Below are 17,966 nucleotides of genomic sequence, written 5' to 3'. Positions count from 1 at the left end.
ATATAATTTGCAAACAAAAACAGTTTAACTTCTTCCTTTCAATGTGTTGGCCTTTTATTACTTGTTGTTCCCTGGTTGTCCTGGATGTGGGTTTATCATATGGCCTATATTCTGTTGAAGTATGTTACTCCTATACTCAATTTGTTGAGAATTTTTATTACAAAAGGATGCTTTATTTTGTCAAATGCTTCTTCTGCATCTGTTAAGATGATCATATGATTTCTATCTTTCATTCTATTAATGCTTTTTTTGATTGATTTCTGTATCACATTTATTGATTTGCTTATGTTAAGCTGTCTTTGCATCCCATGAATAATTCCCATTTAACCCTGATATGTCCTAGATGAGGACACCAGAAGAAAAGTAAATTATAGAACAATGCCACTGATGATTATTAATGTAAAAATTCTCAACAAAATATAAGTGAACGGAATTCAAGAGCACGTTAAAAAGATTATACACCGTGTGCATCTAGCATGTACAAAAATTATGCCAGGAGTAAGGAGATACAAATTGAATGAAGTACTGATATATCTTTGAGGAACATGAATCAAGGAACCAAAATCTATAGGAGAGAAGGAATAGAAAACAAACAACCTACATGTAAGCAATATAGAGAAAGACATTCCCAAGCTTGAATCCCAGATCTACAAAGTAATAGCTGGTGACATTGAGCTAGTAAATCCATCTTAATCAGAGGTTAAGAATATTCTGAAAAAAATAAATCTTTTTTCATAAGGGTGTTTGGAAGATAAAATTCAAACAAATTTAAATTGACATGGGTGTAGGAAATTATTGTGGGTAAGAACTTGCCTCAGGAGCTCTACTGTCTTGGTTCATACTCTACCTCTCTCACCACTAGGTCTGTGACAAGTTAGATAATTTGTCAGATTGGATAATTTAGTTATTTTCTTAGTTCTTTCTTAATTTAATCACTTCTGAAATAGAAAATGGGAAGATCAGAAGACTGGACAGGCTTACAGTGTTACCAAGAGCTCTGATTTATCTACTCTAAGTTTGTTTTTCCTTTAAGAAGTGGTGGGGTTATTGCAGGGAGAATTGTGAGGCAGAGGAGAGGTATAAGTGTAAAGTTTTAGGATTCCATTAAAGTTAAGTTGGGGGTGCCTGGGTGGCTCAGTTGGTTAAGCATCTGACTTCGGCTCAGGTCATGATCTCACAGTTTGTGGGTTCGAGCTTCACATCAGGCTCTGCTGACAGCTTGGAGCCTGGAACCTGCTTCAGATTCTGTGTCTCCCTCTCTCTCTGTCCCTCCCCTACTTATACTCTGTCTCTCTCTTGCAGATAAATAAAACATTAAAAAAATAAGTTGTTATCATCTTATAATAAGGGTTTATAAATTGTGATATTTTACATAATCCTAATGGTAACCACAAGAAAAATCTCTGGCAATTACACAAAAGAACATGATAAAGAAGTCAACATATACAAAAAGGTATTAAAACAGGAAAAAAAAAGATAGCAAGAAACAAGAAACAATGAATCTGCAAACCAACCAAAGAGCAATTGACAAAATGGTCATAGTCTTTACCTATCAAAATTACTTTAAATGTAAACAGATTAAATTCTTTGATCAAAGACAAAGAATGGCATAAAAAAATACAATGATATGCTGCCTACAGAAGCTTACTTTAGCCTTAAAGATTCACATACACTAAAAGTAAATAGATGGAAAAATTCATTTCAAACAAATGGTAACAACCACAACAAATCAGAGTTAGATATACTTATATTACACAAAATTAACTTTAAATTAAAAATTAAAAAAATAAAGAAAAAACAAGAAAAGTCATTACATTATGACAAAGGGATTAATCCATCAAAAAGACATAACAATGGTAAATATGCATGCTCCCAACATCAAACACCTAAATATATAACACAAAAACTAATAGAGCTAAAAGGATGAATAAAAAGTAATGCCTTAATAGCTGGGAACTTTAATATCCTACTCTCAATGATGGATAGATCGTCCGGACAGAGAATCAATAAGGAAATGGCAGACTTGAACAGCACAAAAGACCAAATGGACCAAAGAGACATTTACAGAACATTCTCTCCAACAACAACCGAATAAACATTCTTATCAAGAGTGCATGGATCGTTTTCTAGCCCAAACCACATGTTACTCCACACAACAAATCTTAGCAAATTCAAGAAGATTGAAATATCTTCTCTGACCACACAGTATGAAACTAGAAATTAATAACGAAAGGAAACTGGGAGATTGACAAACACATGGAAACTAAACACTCTCTTCAACAACAAATGGATCAAAGAATAAATAAAGAAGAAATAACAAAGTTTCTTAAGACAAAAGCAAATGGAATTACAATGTAACAGAACTTATGGGATGCAGCAAAAGCAATTCTAAGAGGAAAGTATATACCAGTTAATGCCTACAATAAGAAGCCAGAAAGAGTCCAAACAAACTAACTCTGCTTTAAGGAATTAGAAAAAGAAGAACGAACCAAGCAGAGTTGGCAGAACAAAAAGGAAATAATATAGATTAGAAAACAAATAAATAAAATAGAAAACAGAAAAATACAATAGAAAATATTAACCCAACTAAGAGTTGCTCTTCGAAATGATAAATAAAATTGAAAAACCTTTAACTAGACTAATCAAGGAAAAAGTGAGAGTACCCAAAGCACAAAAACATAAATGAAAAAGAAGATATTACAATTTCTATCAGAAGGATAAAGGATCATAAGAAGCTCCCATGAACAACTATTTACCAAAAAACTGGACAGCTTAGAAGATATGGAAAAGTTCTTAGAAGAATATAACTTTCCATAACTGAATCAGGAAGAAATAGAAAATCTAAACTGATCAATTGTTAATAAGGAGATTAAATCAGTAATCAAAAAACTCTCTCAATGAAGACAACCCCAGGTCCAGAAGGCTTTACTGGTGAAATTTACCAAATATTTAAGGGAGAATTAATACCAATTCAACTTTTCCCAAAAAGATCAAAGAGGAAGGAACACTGCCAAACTACTTTTACAATGCCAGCATTATTCCAGTACTAAAGCCAGAAAAGGACACAACTAGAAAAGAAAACTACAGGCCAATTTCCCTGATGAATATAGTTGCAAAAATTTCTCAATAAATTGCTAGCAAACCAATTTCAGCAGCATATTAAAAGAATCATTCACCATTATCACGTGGGATTCATCATTGGTATGCAAAGATGATTCAACATTTGCAAATTAATCAGCACTACATCATATTAATAAAATGAAAAAAAGAATCATATGATCTCTATAGATGCAGAAAAAGCACTGGACAAATTTCAACATCCATTCATGAGGTTAACATTAATACTCTGAACAAATTAGGCATGAAAGAAACATATCTTAATATAATACAGGCTATATATGACAACCCCAAATCTAACATAATACTCAATGGTGAAAGGTTGAAATTTTTTCCTCTAAATCAGTAACAACACAAAGATGCTCACTTCTATCACTCCTATTCAATATAATACTGGAAGTCCTAGCTAGAATGGTCAGGCAAGGAAAATAAATAAAATAGTATTAGAATTAGAAAGAAAGAAGTAAAATTTTCTCCATTTGCAGATAACATGATTTTATATGTATAAATTCCTAAAGACTCAAGAAAAAATATAAGATCTAATCAATAAATTCAGTAAAGTTGCAGGATACAAAATTAACATACAAAAATCAGTAGTGTTTTATACACTAACAATTTTTTTGAAAAAGAAAGCAACTTATTTCATTTACAATAGCATCAAAAACTATAATATACTTAGGAATAAATTTAATCAAGGAAATGAAAGATCTCTACTTTCATTTTACTTTCAATCTACTGAAAAAGTTTGAAGAAGATACAAATAAGTGGATATGTATTCCATGTTCATGGATCAGAAAACTTAATATTGTTAAAGTGTCAGTACTACCAAAAGTCATCTATAGATTCAGTGAAATATCTATTAAGTTTTCAATGGGATTTTTACAGAAATGAACACACACTTCTAAAATGTATACAGACTTGGAATAGCCAAATAGATCATGAGAAAGAAGAACAAAGCAGGAGGCATCACACTTTCTGATTTCAAGCTGTAGTAATCACAAAAGTATGGCAAAAAAACCACAAATAAACCAGTAAAACATAATTAAGAACCCAGAAATAAAGCTAAGGACATATGGTCAAGAAAGAGTTGACCAGGGTGCCAAGTATACTCAGTAGAAAAATATAGTCTCCTTGATAAATATTGCTGAGATATTTGGATGTTCACATGCAGAAAAATGTAGCTGGACCCCTATCTTCCACAGATCACAATTAACTGAATGGATTAAATGGATTAAAGATTTACTGTAGATTTGAAACCATAAAACTCCTGGAAGAACACATAGGAATAACATTTCTTGACATAAATCTTGGCAATGATTTTTTGGATATAATATGTAAAGCAGAAGCAACAAAATCAAAGCTAAACAAGTGGGACTATACCAAACTAAAAAACTATTTTATAGCAAAAATAATATCAAATTGAAAAGTTGACTTATGGCACAGAAATAAATATTTGTTAACTATATACCTGATAAGAGGTTAATATCCAAAATATATAAAGAACTCATACTATTCAATAGCAAAAAGAAACAAATAACCCAACTGAAAACTGAGCAAAGGATCTGAAAAAATGTTTGTTTTTTTCAAAGAAGGTATATGAAAGACCAACAGGTAAATGGAAAGATGTTCAAGACCACTAGTCATTAGGAAAATGCAAATTAAAACCACAATGAGATATCATTTTATGCCTGCTAGAAAGGCCATCATCAAAAATCAAGATATAACAAAAGCTAGCATGGATTTGGAGAAAAGAAATTCTTGTGCATTGCTGCTAGGATTGTAAATTGGTATGCCACTATGGAAAACAGTATGGAGGATCCTCAGAAAATCAAAAATAGATCTACCATATGATGCAGCAACTCCACTTCTGGGAATATATCCAAAGTAAATAAAAACATGAACTTGAAAAGTTATCTGTACTCCCATGTTCATAGCAGTGTTTTTCACTATGGACAAGACATGGAAACAACCTAAGTGTCCACTGATGGATGAATGGATAAAGAAGTTGACTATATATATGTGTGTGTGTATATATGTATATACACACATATTATATGTATGTACACATATATATTTACATATATATACATATGTATGCATACATAACATATATATACACATATGTGTATATACACATACATATGTATGTGTATATATATATGCAATGGAATATTACCCAGCTGCAAAAAATTAGAAAACCCTACCATTTGTAACAACATTAATGGAACTTGAAGAGCTTATCAAAATAAAATAAAATAAAATAAAATAAAATAAAATAAAATAAAATAAAATAAAATAAAATAAAATAAAATAAAATAAAAGTCATATGCTGCATAATCTCACTTATATGTAGAATCTATAAAAATATACGTACATAGACACATACATACATACCAAGCTCATAGAAAAGGGATCAGACATATGGTTCCCAGAGACAGAAGGTTCAGGAAGGCAGAATTGTGGGAAGATGGTCAAATGGCACTAATTTACAGTTATAAGACAAATAAGTACTAAGAATGTACAATTTGAGGACTATTGATAACACTGCTATATGATATACAGAAGATGATGAGTTCTCATCATAAGGAGAAAATATTTCTCTTCTTTCCTTTCTCTTTATTGTATCTGTATGAGAAGATAATGTTAGCTGAACCTATTGAAATAATCATTCCATAATATATGTAAATCAAACCATCATGCTTTACACCTTAAATGTAGACAGTGCCATTATGTCAATTATTTCTCCTTAAAGCCAAAAAAGAGTCTCTTCTCCATCTCGACTGAAAAAAAATTTTTTTTCTATTCAAATACAATTTGAATCCTACAGCTAACTTCAAAGACAAGGTCTCTGTATCCACTAAAAGCCAAATGTAGAGATGAGAATCTATCCATTACAGAAAAAAATTTTTTTGCAACAGCATTAGCTCTTTATGAAGTAATTTATATACGAAGTAATTCAAAGCCCTAACAGAAAGTTAAAGTAGCAACAGATACCATTCCTTTAGGAAAATACTAATATCAATACTGATCTTCCCCCAATTTTTTATTTAAAATGCTAAAAACTATTCAGATATTTTTGATTAGGGATTCTCTGTTCAAAATTTGAATGCCATTAGCATAGACTTCTAAAGAGGTGATCACTTCTCTTCAGGAATACATGGATTTTGCTTTCTTTTAACATTTAGTTACATAAACTACTAAAAGGCCTAGGTAGATGACATAGCAAAAGGAAACTGAACTTTGGAACTTTGTTCTAGGCTTTCATTTCTGAGAAATTTAGCATGTGTAGAGATGGTGGGCTTAGCAGTGCTAGGACAGAGTTTTTTCCTTTTTTGTTTCATAAACCTTCTCTTTATCCTTCCTTGTTTTCTTTTACTCTTCCTTCTTCCTTTTCTGTATTTCTCCTGTCAAACTAAGTGAAGACCAAACAAATGAGAGAGGAGAAATTTGAATCAGAGTTTGCAATAGCAAGAGAGTCAGCCACCACCACCTGGGTTCTGGCAAAGATGCAAAGGCAGGCAGCAGAAAGGGAAATCCTTAGAATGGAAAAAAGGGAAGTCTCAAGTGGGACCTTATTGGAGGTTGTTGGCATGGGAAGCTATAGAGAGGCAAACTAGAAGTGGATCCTACATGATTAGCTATGGGTGCATATTTAGCTTTCTCTGGTTGGTCAAAAATTGGAAGCAGGGACAAAATTTAGAGAAGTTGTCAGTTATTAATCAAGTCCTGGCCATTTGGCACTAGTTGTTACAGAAGTTATTGTTTCCCTTCCTGGAATGTTATTAGAGATACCAAGACTGGAATACTGGCTGGCACTGGTCATGGACTTCTAATATAGGCAGCCACGAAGCCCAGACCAGAGGCGGCTTCCCTGTGGGGGTCTACACGCTTCCCAAGCCCGAGGGTGGACAGGTGGGTGCCCTGAGCCCACCTACAAATCTGATTTATAGAAGACTGGCTTCCGGAGCTATTCATTATAGATAAAGGTATTGGCTTCCTGAAAAAATTGCTGTAGATTGTGGGTCAGATTTTTATTTTTCCATATGATCTGGCCATTGTTCATTTGCATATTCAGTCTCTCCTAACTTTTTCATCTCCTTTCTCCAAACCTTTTTTTCATGCTTCTTTATTCTTCTTAATATTTATGCATTTTCTCAGAACTCTGTAAAGATTCGGGAAAGGGCAGGTGAAATGTGGGCAAGGTCCAGTGTGTAAGGAAACAGTTTGTTCATTCACATCACATTCTGAATAGCTCTTGCCTTAAGTAAAGGATGGACAATTTGGGTAATTTTGTGATCCAGAATGTGCAATAAACTTTGTTCTTATGAACAAATATTAAACACCATGCTATTATTTGGCTATTCTCAAACATAACAGTGAAATGCTTTTCTGTATAAGTTTCCCAGAAAATAGAAACTTAAAATCAGAAAACATGATTCAGTATCTTCTGGAATTGAGATTGAACTGAACACTCTTTATCTTGCCAACACATGGAACTATTTTGAGATGAGACAGCAGAAAAAAATAACATAGCCTTCAATATGTACCTCCAAAATATTTAATTTTTTCATTTAGGGACTATGGAATGAATCTTAAATGTGGCTATTTGGTGTACCATTTCTTCCTATTTGAAGTTGCATTCAATTTAAAAGAAAATAGCTTTAGAAAAAGTGGATGTTTGTTGTCTTTTTGGAATATTGCCAACTGGAGCAGTAAAGCATTAAGTGAGTCAGTGAGAATCAAGAAAGGGAAACTCATTTAAATTAACAGCCAGATCTGATATTTTTATAGGACACCTGCTCCTGTGTGCTGAAGATCTTTGATCAAAGTGCTAGGAATATAGAAATATTTTATATTCATTGCAGATTTGCTAAGTTTGTGGATCACACTTTATTTTATGGAATTTATTTTTAATGGAACTCCCTCTCTTCTGGATTTTTTAAGCCAATAAGGCATTGATACCTTTAGCTGTGAACATCTATAGCATCCTCTCTTCTCCACTCTTCACCTAGCATAATACTGGATCTTTCCAGGGGAAATGAATGTTGCTGTATGTCTCCAAACCCAAGAAGCAGGGAGATGGTTTAGGCCTCCAGATCATAACAGCCTCCTGTACAAATGTGCCCAAGAACAGCATTTTTGAAGGTAATACAGCTGTGCAAGCTGAATCATTGCTCACAGTAATTTTACTAATGCATTCCATCCTAAATTTAAAAAGCCTGATGAGTCACCCTGTATCGCCAACTGCTTACATTATTAAGCAGAACATAAAAGCATTTACATACATTGGCATAATCCATTGCTGGATCAAACACATTAACTCCTACTTTTATAGCCCTTCAAACTTCACACGGACAAAATAAATGGTTCTTTAACCAATAGAACGTGCTGGCAAATATAGAATTAAAATGTCAGCTGTTCCATCTCGTATTTTATATCTATGTTGTTCTTCTGTGAAAGTAGTTAACGAGTACACATGAATCTGAAGGACAACAAAGGACTAGGTTATGTTGTCTAATGTGCTAAAATGATACCCATGTGAGAATATAGGACATTTAGCTGGCATGGCTTACCAAGGGAGTATCCATACATTAATTTAAAAGAGGCAGAGAGTGGACTAAATTCTCTCTGCAGAGTCCATTGCGTCTAGAAAATTTTCAACTTCAGGAGAATCAGACCTAGATGAGATGTCTTAAAGTCCTTTATTCTAAAAAAAAGCAATGTTACTGTTTTTTAAAAGAAGAAGCAACCTTTTCCAGGTAACAATAGTGTCTCTGTTCCTGTGGCCATTCTCTACCATTACAGTCATCACTCATCATTTATAGTACATGGCACTTTTGATCTTCAGAACATTTGCGGTATTTTATCAAATTTTCCACACATCACTAGGAGACACAGCTGCTTGTAACAGTAGATATCACAATGGATATCATACTGTACTTTTGAAAAGTATCTTGGGATTTTATTTATTGAGTCATTAATGATAGGAACAGAACATCTATATTTATCATCATCTCTAAAAGAGCAATCAGTCATTTGTTCAAGACTCTAAAGCATTTGCTTATAGTCTCTAAGGAAAAGATGTGATTGTTTCTCATGCTGTACTTCTTTTGTTCATGTAGTGCTTTCTCATTGTGCCTTGTATATGTTTGTTTCAGTATCCATATCATGTTATCATGCTGTGTCATCAAACACCTAGTATGGTCACTGAATATTTTACACTCAATGTTCTTGAGATAATGATCTCAAATAAACAATACAAGAGTAACAGTGCTAGATAGTATTTATATAGTTTAAAATCATCTTAAAGTTACAGAGATCTTGAAGAATCGCTAAACCGTTTTTACAGATGCTTGAATAGCTCCAACAATTGGTTAACTGACTACCTGAAGCAACTTGAGGAGATGTCAGTTTCCAAACCTAGTACAAGAACTAGATTATCAACATGCATGAAAGAGTAAGAGATAAGCCTTGGCCTTTTCAGGGTACAAAGATGAAACTGAGATTTCCATATGAAATCATAACTTTTGTAGAATTACAGACTTAGCACTTAGGTATACTAGAAAAACATCTGGACACCAGTATAGGAAAAATCACAGAAGTTTGTTTTGGGGTCTTCTATTCTTTCTTTTATTATGGCTTAGATTCTGTGCTTGGAAAGAATCCCTCTCACTAAGAATTTGTATTATATGCATTTGAGATTTAATTTATTATATATGAAGGGTTAAAGAACACCTATCCCAAGCTAATAAAAAAATAGTCCTTGACCAGTGACAACTCTCAGGGAGCTTAACATAAAACACAAAACCTCTCACGTATCTTGAAGCAACCTAGAAATCCCTCCAAAAATCTCAACAATGAATCATTTCATGAACAAAAAGTATAAAACATATAAATAAATCATCTACTGTAAGTGAGAGAGAGGACTATTGGGATTAAAAAGCCCTAAGATCCTTGTATCTTTCTCAAGGAAGGAGGAGTATACTCTATATTAATTGTTGAATTAAAAAGTCAAGTATGCATGTTAAAAATTTAAGGACACTTATAAAAAATAGAAAGAATATATGCTAAATCAGTGGTGGCCCATGGTAAAAAGAATAAATGTTAGAAGACAGAATAAAAAAGGAATCAAAAAGTACCAAAAAGCAAGTAAAACAGATAGCAACAAATAAGATAGAAGAAATAAATCCATGTATATTAAAAATAAGTGTGGTAAATTACATTTCTAAAAAAAGAGTATTCCTATTTCCCTTTCCCTCCCACTAAGTACAACTAAAAACTTGGACATTATAAATGAAATAAACTTAAGAAGACTCTGAAAGATAGAGAGAAGATAGGTTGGCTGAGAATCTCAGAACATAAGGAACAGCACAACAATGATTTCCCTGAGTTTTCTTATTGTTTTATATAATACATACAGAGAGTCGTAATAGACAGCAGTACAGAACCACCGACACATACAAAGAAAAAGAGCCCCCAAAAACCTTCCTTCTTTTCTCCAAGGACCAGGAAAAACAGAAAACTTTTAGACAAAAACCACTCCATTCCTGTCAAACACCACAAGAAGAAAAAACAAACAAACAACAACAACAACAACAAATTGTGACCACATCCCCACCTACATTGGAAAAAGCCAAAAGGAGAGCCTAGATTTGCACTTTCATGACACTATAGGCAGGTATCTCAGTACCCCCACCAAAGTGGTATCAGAGATGACCAAATGGTAGCTTGACTTTGAATCCTTTTGACTAATAACAAGTCCCCACCCATGAAGTATCAGAGGACATTACAGAAGAAACCTGAATTTCAATACCCAGCCTCCACTGAAGAGGTGCCTCAGTGGTTTCTGCTAGGGTGTCATCAGAGGAGGCCCAGTCAAGAGTCAGGACTTCCACCATTGCCCACAAGGGGGTTCCTCCAGCCTCAGCTGTCAATGAATGGTGAGTAGGAACCATGGACTTCTAACTCCATCCAGTACTAAGCCACCCCCAAATCCCCCTGCCAAAGCGGCATCAGACAAAAACAGCTAAAATAGAAGGTTTAAATAAGAACCAGAGTCCTGTAATATAATATGAATATGTCCAAGTTTAAATGGAAAATCATTCATCATACCAAATATCACAAGGAACTCAATCAGGATGAAGAAAGGCAGCCAATATATATCAACACTGAGATAACAGAGATGTTATTACCTGACAAAATTTTAAAGCAGCTATTATAATAATGTCCCAATGAAAAATTACAAAAAATGCTAGAAACAAATGGGAAAAAAGTAAGAAAGTCTCAGCAAAGGAATAAAAGACATAAAGAAAATGCAAAAGGAAACTTTAGAACTGAAAAATAATCAAAATAAACCTGAATGGGCTCAACAGCAAAATGTAGTAGACAGAAAAAAGAGCCAGTAAACTGGAAAGTAGAAGGGCTAGAAATTGCCCAGTTTGAACTACAGTGAGAAAATGGAGTAAATGAATAAATAAATGACCTGAAAAGCTAAAATACAGGTGAGACTATAACAAAAGATTTAACATTCATGCCATTTGAGTCTTGGAAGGATATGAGAAAAAAGGCCAAGTTGAAAAAATTCAAAGAATTCTTTGCACAAAACTTTTCAAATTTGGTAAGAGACACAAACCTGCAAATAAAAGAAGTGAATGAGACCTAAGCAGGATAAAACCAAATAAAGCCACATTAAAACACATAATAAGTAAGCTTTTCAAAACTAAAGAAAAAGAAAAAATCTTGAAAGCAGCACCAAAAAATGACACCTTGGGTCACCAAGATGACTCAGTAGATTGAGTGTCAGACTCTTGATTTCAGCTCTGGTCATGATCCCAGGGTCATGAGATCAAGCCCCGCATCAGGTTCTGTACTGAGCATGGAACCTGTTTAAGATTCTCTCTCTCTCTCTCTCTCTCTCTCTCTCTCTCTCTCTCTCTCTCTGTCTCCCCCCCTCTGCCCCTCTCCCCTGTTCCTTCTCTCTCTCTAAAAATAATTTAAAAAACAAAAAGTAAAAATGACACCTTATCTATAGAGGAAAAGCAATTAGAATGACAGTGTATACCTTGTCAGAAGTCTTGGAGGCTAGAAGCAAATGTCACAATATTTTCCAGGTTTTGAAAGAAAAGATCTGTCAACCCAGATTCCTCTACCTCGATAGTATCCTTCAGGAATGAAGGGATAATTAGGGTATTCTCAAGTGAGAAAAACAAAAAGAATTTGTCATCAGCAGACCTTCCCTAAAAGAATGAATAAACAGAAATACAATGACATGAGAAGGAAACTTGCAATATAAGGAAGGAATAACACAGTAAACAAAAATATAGGTAAATACAAAAGGCTTTTCCTACTTCTGAGTATTCTAGGTGATATGTGACAATGAAAGCACAAATTATAGCACTGTCAGATGTAAATCTTTGTGGGCAGAGATAAAATATTTAAGATGGTCATATTATAAAATGAGAAAGGAATAGGGACATAAAGTAAGGGGTGCTTTCTGCACTTCACTCAAATTGGTAAAATGTTGACATGAATACACTGTGATAAGTTATGTGTATATAATGTAATACCCAGAACAACCACTAAAACAAGCTATCAAAAAGATACAGTCAAAAACACTATAGATAAAACAAATCAAAATTCTAAAAAACATATTCAAGTAACTTAGAGGAAGACAGAATAAAAAAAAAACAGAGAAACAAAACAAATGGAAAACAAAAATTATAATGGCAGACTTAAGTGTTTATCCTAGAGAAATAGATTTGTGTTCACACAAAAAAACCTATATGGGGATATCTATCGCAGCTTTATTAGTAATAGCCAAAAAATGTAAACAACACAGATGCTCTTTAATATGGGAATATTTAAAATATAGTACATACACAACATTGAATACTACTCTAGTGATTAAAAAGGAGCAGCCTATCAATACACACAAACTGGATGAATCTCTAGATAATTTTGTGAATGGAAAAAGCAAATTCCAAAAATTATACATGGTATGATTCCATTTATATAACATTCTTGGAATGACAAAATAATTCCATGACAAAATGACAAAAAGTCTTTGCATCATATATCTTTTTTTTAGTTTATTTATTTATTTTATTTTGAGAAAGAGAGAGCATGAGTGGGGATAGGACAGAGAGGGAGGGCAGAGAGAGTGAATCCCAAGAAGGCTCTGCATTGTGAGCACAGAGCCCAGCTTGGGGCTTGATCACACAAACTGTGAGATCATGACCTGAGCCAAAATCGAGAGTTGGACATTTATCTGACTGAGCCACCCAGGTTCCCCTGCATCATATATCTTTCCTCATCCTCTTACTTTCAACATGTTTGTACCTGTGAATCAAAAATGTGTCTTATGTAGGCAGAATAGGCTATGTCTTTTAATTCACTCTGACAATCTCTGTCTTTTAATGGCTGTATTTATACCACTTCTATTTAATGGAACTATTAATGTGTTAGAGCTTAAGTCCACTATTTTGTTTTCCATTTTGTGTTCTCTCTTTTTCTTTTAAAATTTTTTTAAACATTTATTCATTTTTGAGAGACATAGAAAGACAGAGTGCAAGTGGGGGTGGGGGAGTGGGGAGCTGAGACAGAGGGAGACACAGAATCTGAAGTAGGCTCCAAGCTTTGAGCTGTCAGTACAGAGCCCAACGTGGGACGTGAACCAACCAACCATGAGATCATGACCCGAGCCAAAGTCGGATGCTTAACCGTTGAGCCACCCAGGTACCCCTGTGTTCTGTTTATCATTTTTGTTTTCTTTTTCTGTGTTTCTGTGAGTTATTTGAATATTTTTTTAGTATTTCATTTTTATTTATCAATACAGTTTCTGAGTGTATGTTTTTCTATAGCTTTTTAGTAGTTGCTGTATTATATTATATATACATAAATTATCATAGTCTACCAATGTTGACATTTTACCAGTTTGAATGAAATGTAGAAACCATGCCTTAACTTACCTTTCCCCTTATAATAGACGTGTCAAATATCTCCTCTATATCCATTTAAATGCACATCAGAGTGCTATAATTTTTGTTTCAATCATCAAACATAAATTTAAGATACTCAACTAAGAATAACCTAATATTTTTATATATTGTCACTGACACCACCCTGGTGGTGAATGATTTTTTTTTTTTTACTTTTTCCATTATTTATTCTTTCTTTCTTTCTTTTTAATTTTTTTTAACATTTATTTATTATTGAGAGACAGAGCATGAGCATGGGAGAGGCAGAGAGAAAAGGAGACACAGAATCTGAAACAGGCTCCAGGCTCTGAGCTGTCAGCAGAGAGCTAGATGTAGGGCTCAAATTCACAAACCGCCAGATCATGACCTCAGCAGAAGTCAACGCTTAACCCACTGAGCCACCTAGGAGCCCCCATTGTTTCTTTTTGATGTTTCCTTCTTTTGTCATTTCCTTTCTGTTTAGGGGACTTTCTTCAGCCATTCTTTTAGAGTAAGTTCACTGGTAACATGTCCCTTAGTCTTCCTTCTGAGGATGTCTTGATTTACACTCCATTCCTAAAGAATATTTTCACTGAATATAGAGTTGGGGGTTGAAATTCCTTTTCTTTTCACACTTTAAAATGATGTGTTGCTGGTACAGCCACTCTGGAAAACAGTATTGAGGTTCCTCAAAAAACTAAAAATAGAACTACCCTATGACCCAGCAATTGCACTACCAAGCATTTATCCACAGGATACAGGTGTGCTGTTTCGAAGGGACACATGCACCCCAATGTTTATAGCAGCACTATCAACAATAGCCAAAGTATGGAAAGAACCCAAATGTCCATTGATGGATGAATGGATAAAGAAGATGTGGCATATATATATACAATGGAGTATTACTCGGCAATCATAAAAAATGAAATTTTGCCATTTGCAACTATGTGGATGGAACTGGAGGGTATTATGCTACGTGAAATTAGTCAAAGAAAGACAAAAATCATATGACTTCACTCATATGAGGACTTTAAGAGACAAAACAGATGAACATAAGGGAAGGGAAACAAAAATAATATAAAAACAGGGAGGGGGACAAAACATAGGAGACTCATAAATATAGATAACAAACTGAGGGCTACTGGAGGGGGCGTGTGGGGGGGATGGGCTAAATGGTAAGGGACGCTAACAATCTACTCCTGAAATCATTGTTTCACTATATATTAACTAATTTGGATGTAAATTAAAAAAATAAAATTAAAATAATATAAACTAAACTAAACTAAAATAGTTTAAAAAATTAAAAAAATAAAAAATAAATAAATAAAATTATGTGTTGCTTCTTCCTGGCATCCATGCTCTCTGATAAGTAATCTGCTGTCAGTTGAATTGTTTTTCCCTGTAAGTGGTAAGGTATTGTTCCTTTCTCACTGTTTTCAAGATTTTTTTCTTTGTTTTTAATTTCCAGAACTTTGACTGCACTCTGGTTGATGTGCATTTCTTTAAGGTCATAATGTTGGGGTTCTTTCAGCTCCTTGAATCTGCATGTTTATGTCTTTCCATATTAGGAAGTTTTCAGCCATTATTTCTTTAATTACTTTTCCTGCCTCACTTTGTCCTCTTCTAGGACTCCAGTGATGCAGATATTTAGTTATAGTCCCATTGGTTGCTAAAGTTTTAAAGAAATTCCTACTGTTCTATCTTCAAATTTACTGATTCTTCTCAGTTCTGAACTAAGAATGAACACATTCTGCTGTTGTGTTCATTCACTGGTACTTTTCTTTTAGTTAATATATATTTCAGTTCTAAATTCTTTCATTTGATTCTTTTTACATCTTCTATTACTTTGCTGACACTTTATGCTTCTTTGTTCCATTTTTTTCATTTGTTTTAAGCATTTTTTTTAACACTTGTTGACACATTTTTATGATGGCTGCTTTATCACTAGAGATAATTCTAACTCTGCATCTCATTGTTGGCATTAATTGATTGTCTGTCTTTTTTCATGCAAGTTGAGATTTTCTTGGTTATTTTTATGATTAACAGTTATCAGTTGAAACCTAGATTTTTTAAAATTTAGTTTTATTTGAGAGAGAGGGAGAGAGAGAGAGAGAGCATGTGAGGGGGGAGACAGGCAGAGGAAGAGAGACAGAATCTTTTTTTTTTAATATATGAAATTTATTGTCAAATTGGTTTCCATACAACACCCAGTGCTCATCCCAAAAGATTCCCTCTTCAATGCCCATCACCTACCCTTCCCTCCCTTCCACCCCCCCCCCCCCATCAACCCTCAGTTTGTTCTCAGTTTTTAAGAGTCTTTTATGCTTTGGCTCTCTCCCACTCTAACCTCATTTTTTTTCTTCCCCTCCCCCATGGGTTTCTGTTAAGTTTCTCAGGATCCACATAAGAGTGAAAATATATGGTATCTGAAGAGAAACAGAATCTTAAGTAACCTCCTTGCTCAGCATGGAGCCTCACTTGGGGCTTGATCCCATGACCCTGGGGTCATGACCTGAGCTAAAATCAAGAATCAGATGCTCAACTGACTAAGCCATCCAGGCTTCCCAAAACCTAGATATTTTTATATTATGTTTTAAAACTCTGGACTTATTTAAAACTTCTTTTTTTTTTTTTTTTTTTAAATCTGGCTTTCAATGACACTTCCTTGAAAAGGAAAGGGGGTGTGGGAGTGTGATGTACTATTGTGGCCATATCAAATAGAAGTCTATGTCTATGATTCTTCGTTGGCATTCAATGACATCCAATTAGGGGTGGGCAGCTCCTCATTACTGCTGGGCAAAGGTGGGAATTCCAGCTCCCCAGTAGGCCCTTACTGATACCACCCTGGCTGGGACAGGAAAGAGCACTTCATTATTGCTCCCCATGCAGCTTCCACTAATTCACTAAGGGGATGGCTTTGTTACTACTGGATGGTGGGTGGTGAAAGTTCTGATTCCACTAGGCCTGTATTGACACCATTTCAGCAGGAAATGAGTAGGTTTTCTCATTATTGCTGGGCTGAGTAGGGGGAAATGTCCAGGCTTCCTGCATCTTTTCTGCTGCCACCATAAGAGAGGAGGGAGTGATCATTTTACCATCTAAAATGGATAAAACTCTTGGCTTCATACTCAACTTTCTCTGACACCACCACAGTGGTAAAGTGTTAAGGTGCCTCATTTCAGCCTGATGAGAATGGAAGCCTAGACTTCTGATTTGGACATTGTAGTTGGGTGGAGATGAAGTATGTTCTGTGCTGTTTGACTGAAAAAGAGTAATTATTGCCTTTAAAAAATTCATTCTGTTATGCTCCTTTCCCTGGGCCTTCATCTAAACAGAGCACTTTTTTTGTTCAGGCTGGGTTTTGTTTGTCTTTTGTCTTTTTGTTCTGTGCCCATTTTCAAGTTACTGCTCCCATCTGGGACATATGAAGCAAATTGAAAACCTAGGGGATTCACCATGTATTGTTTGTCAACTTGAGAAAGAGAGCCGTTCTACCTCCCCCTGCCCCCACAGTCTATCTGAATCTCATGGCTGTTTTACACATAATGTTCAACACATTTAGTTGTACCTAATGAGAGGAATAGGAAAAAGTACATATGCTCCATTTTCCTAAATTCAAACCTCTTTAGATTCCTTTGTGAATCTTCTTGTTCCCTGGAATAAAATATATTATAGCCAAGAGAACATAATATTTGTACAGCAGCTTGTTATTCTCTCATACTCTGTTTGCTACACTTGTATTTCTGTTCTCCCATATTTAGCCCAGAGGTCAATATCCAAAATAGAGAAGGAAAAGAAAAAAAATTAAAGTTAGGTTGTACTTTCCGTATTATATATCGATATTACATATTGACAACTTCTCTCAACCTCTGGGCAGCAGGCATATTCTTTTTT

This window comes from Puma concolor, chromosome B1 (genome assembly GCF_028749965.1).
Source record: "Puma concolor isolate L17-30 chromosome B1, mPumCon1.1.hap2, whole genome shotgun sequence".
Classification (NCBI taxonomy): domain Eukaryota; kingdom Metazoa; phylum Chordata; class Mammalia; order Carnivora; family Felidae; genus Puma; species Puma concolor.
Note: the sequence above shows the minus strand (reverse complement) of the source record.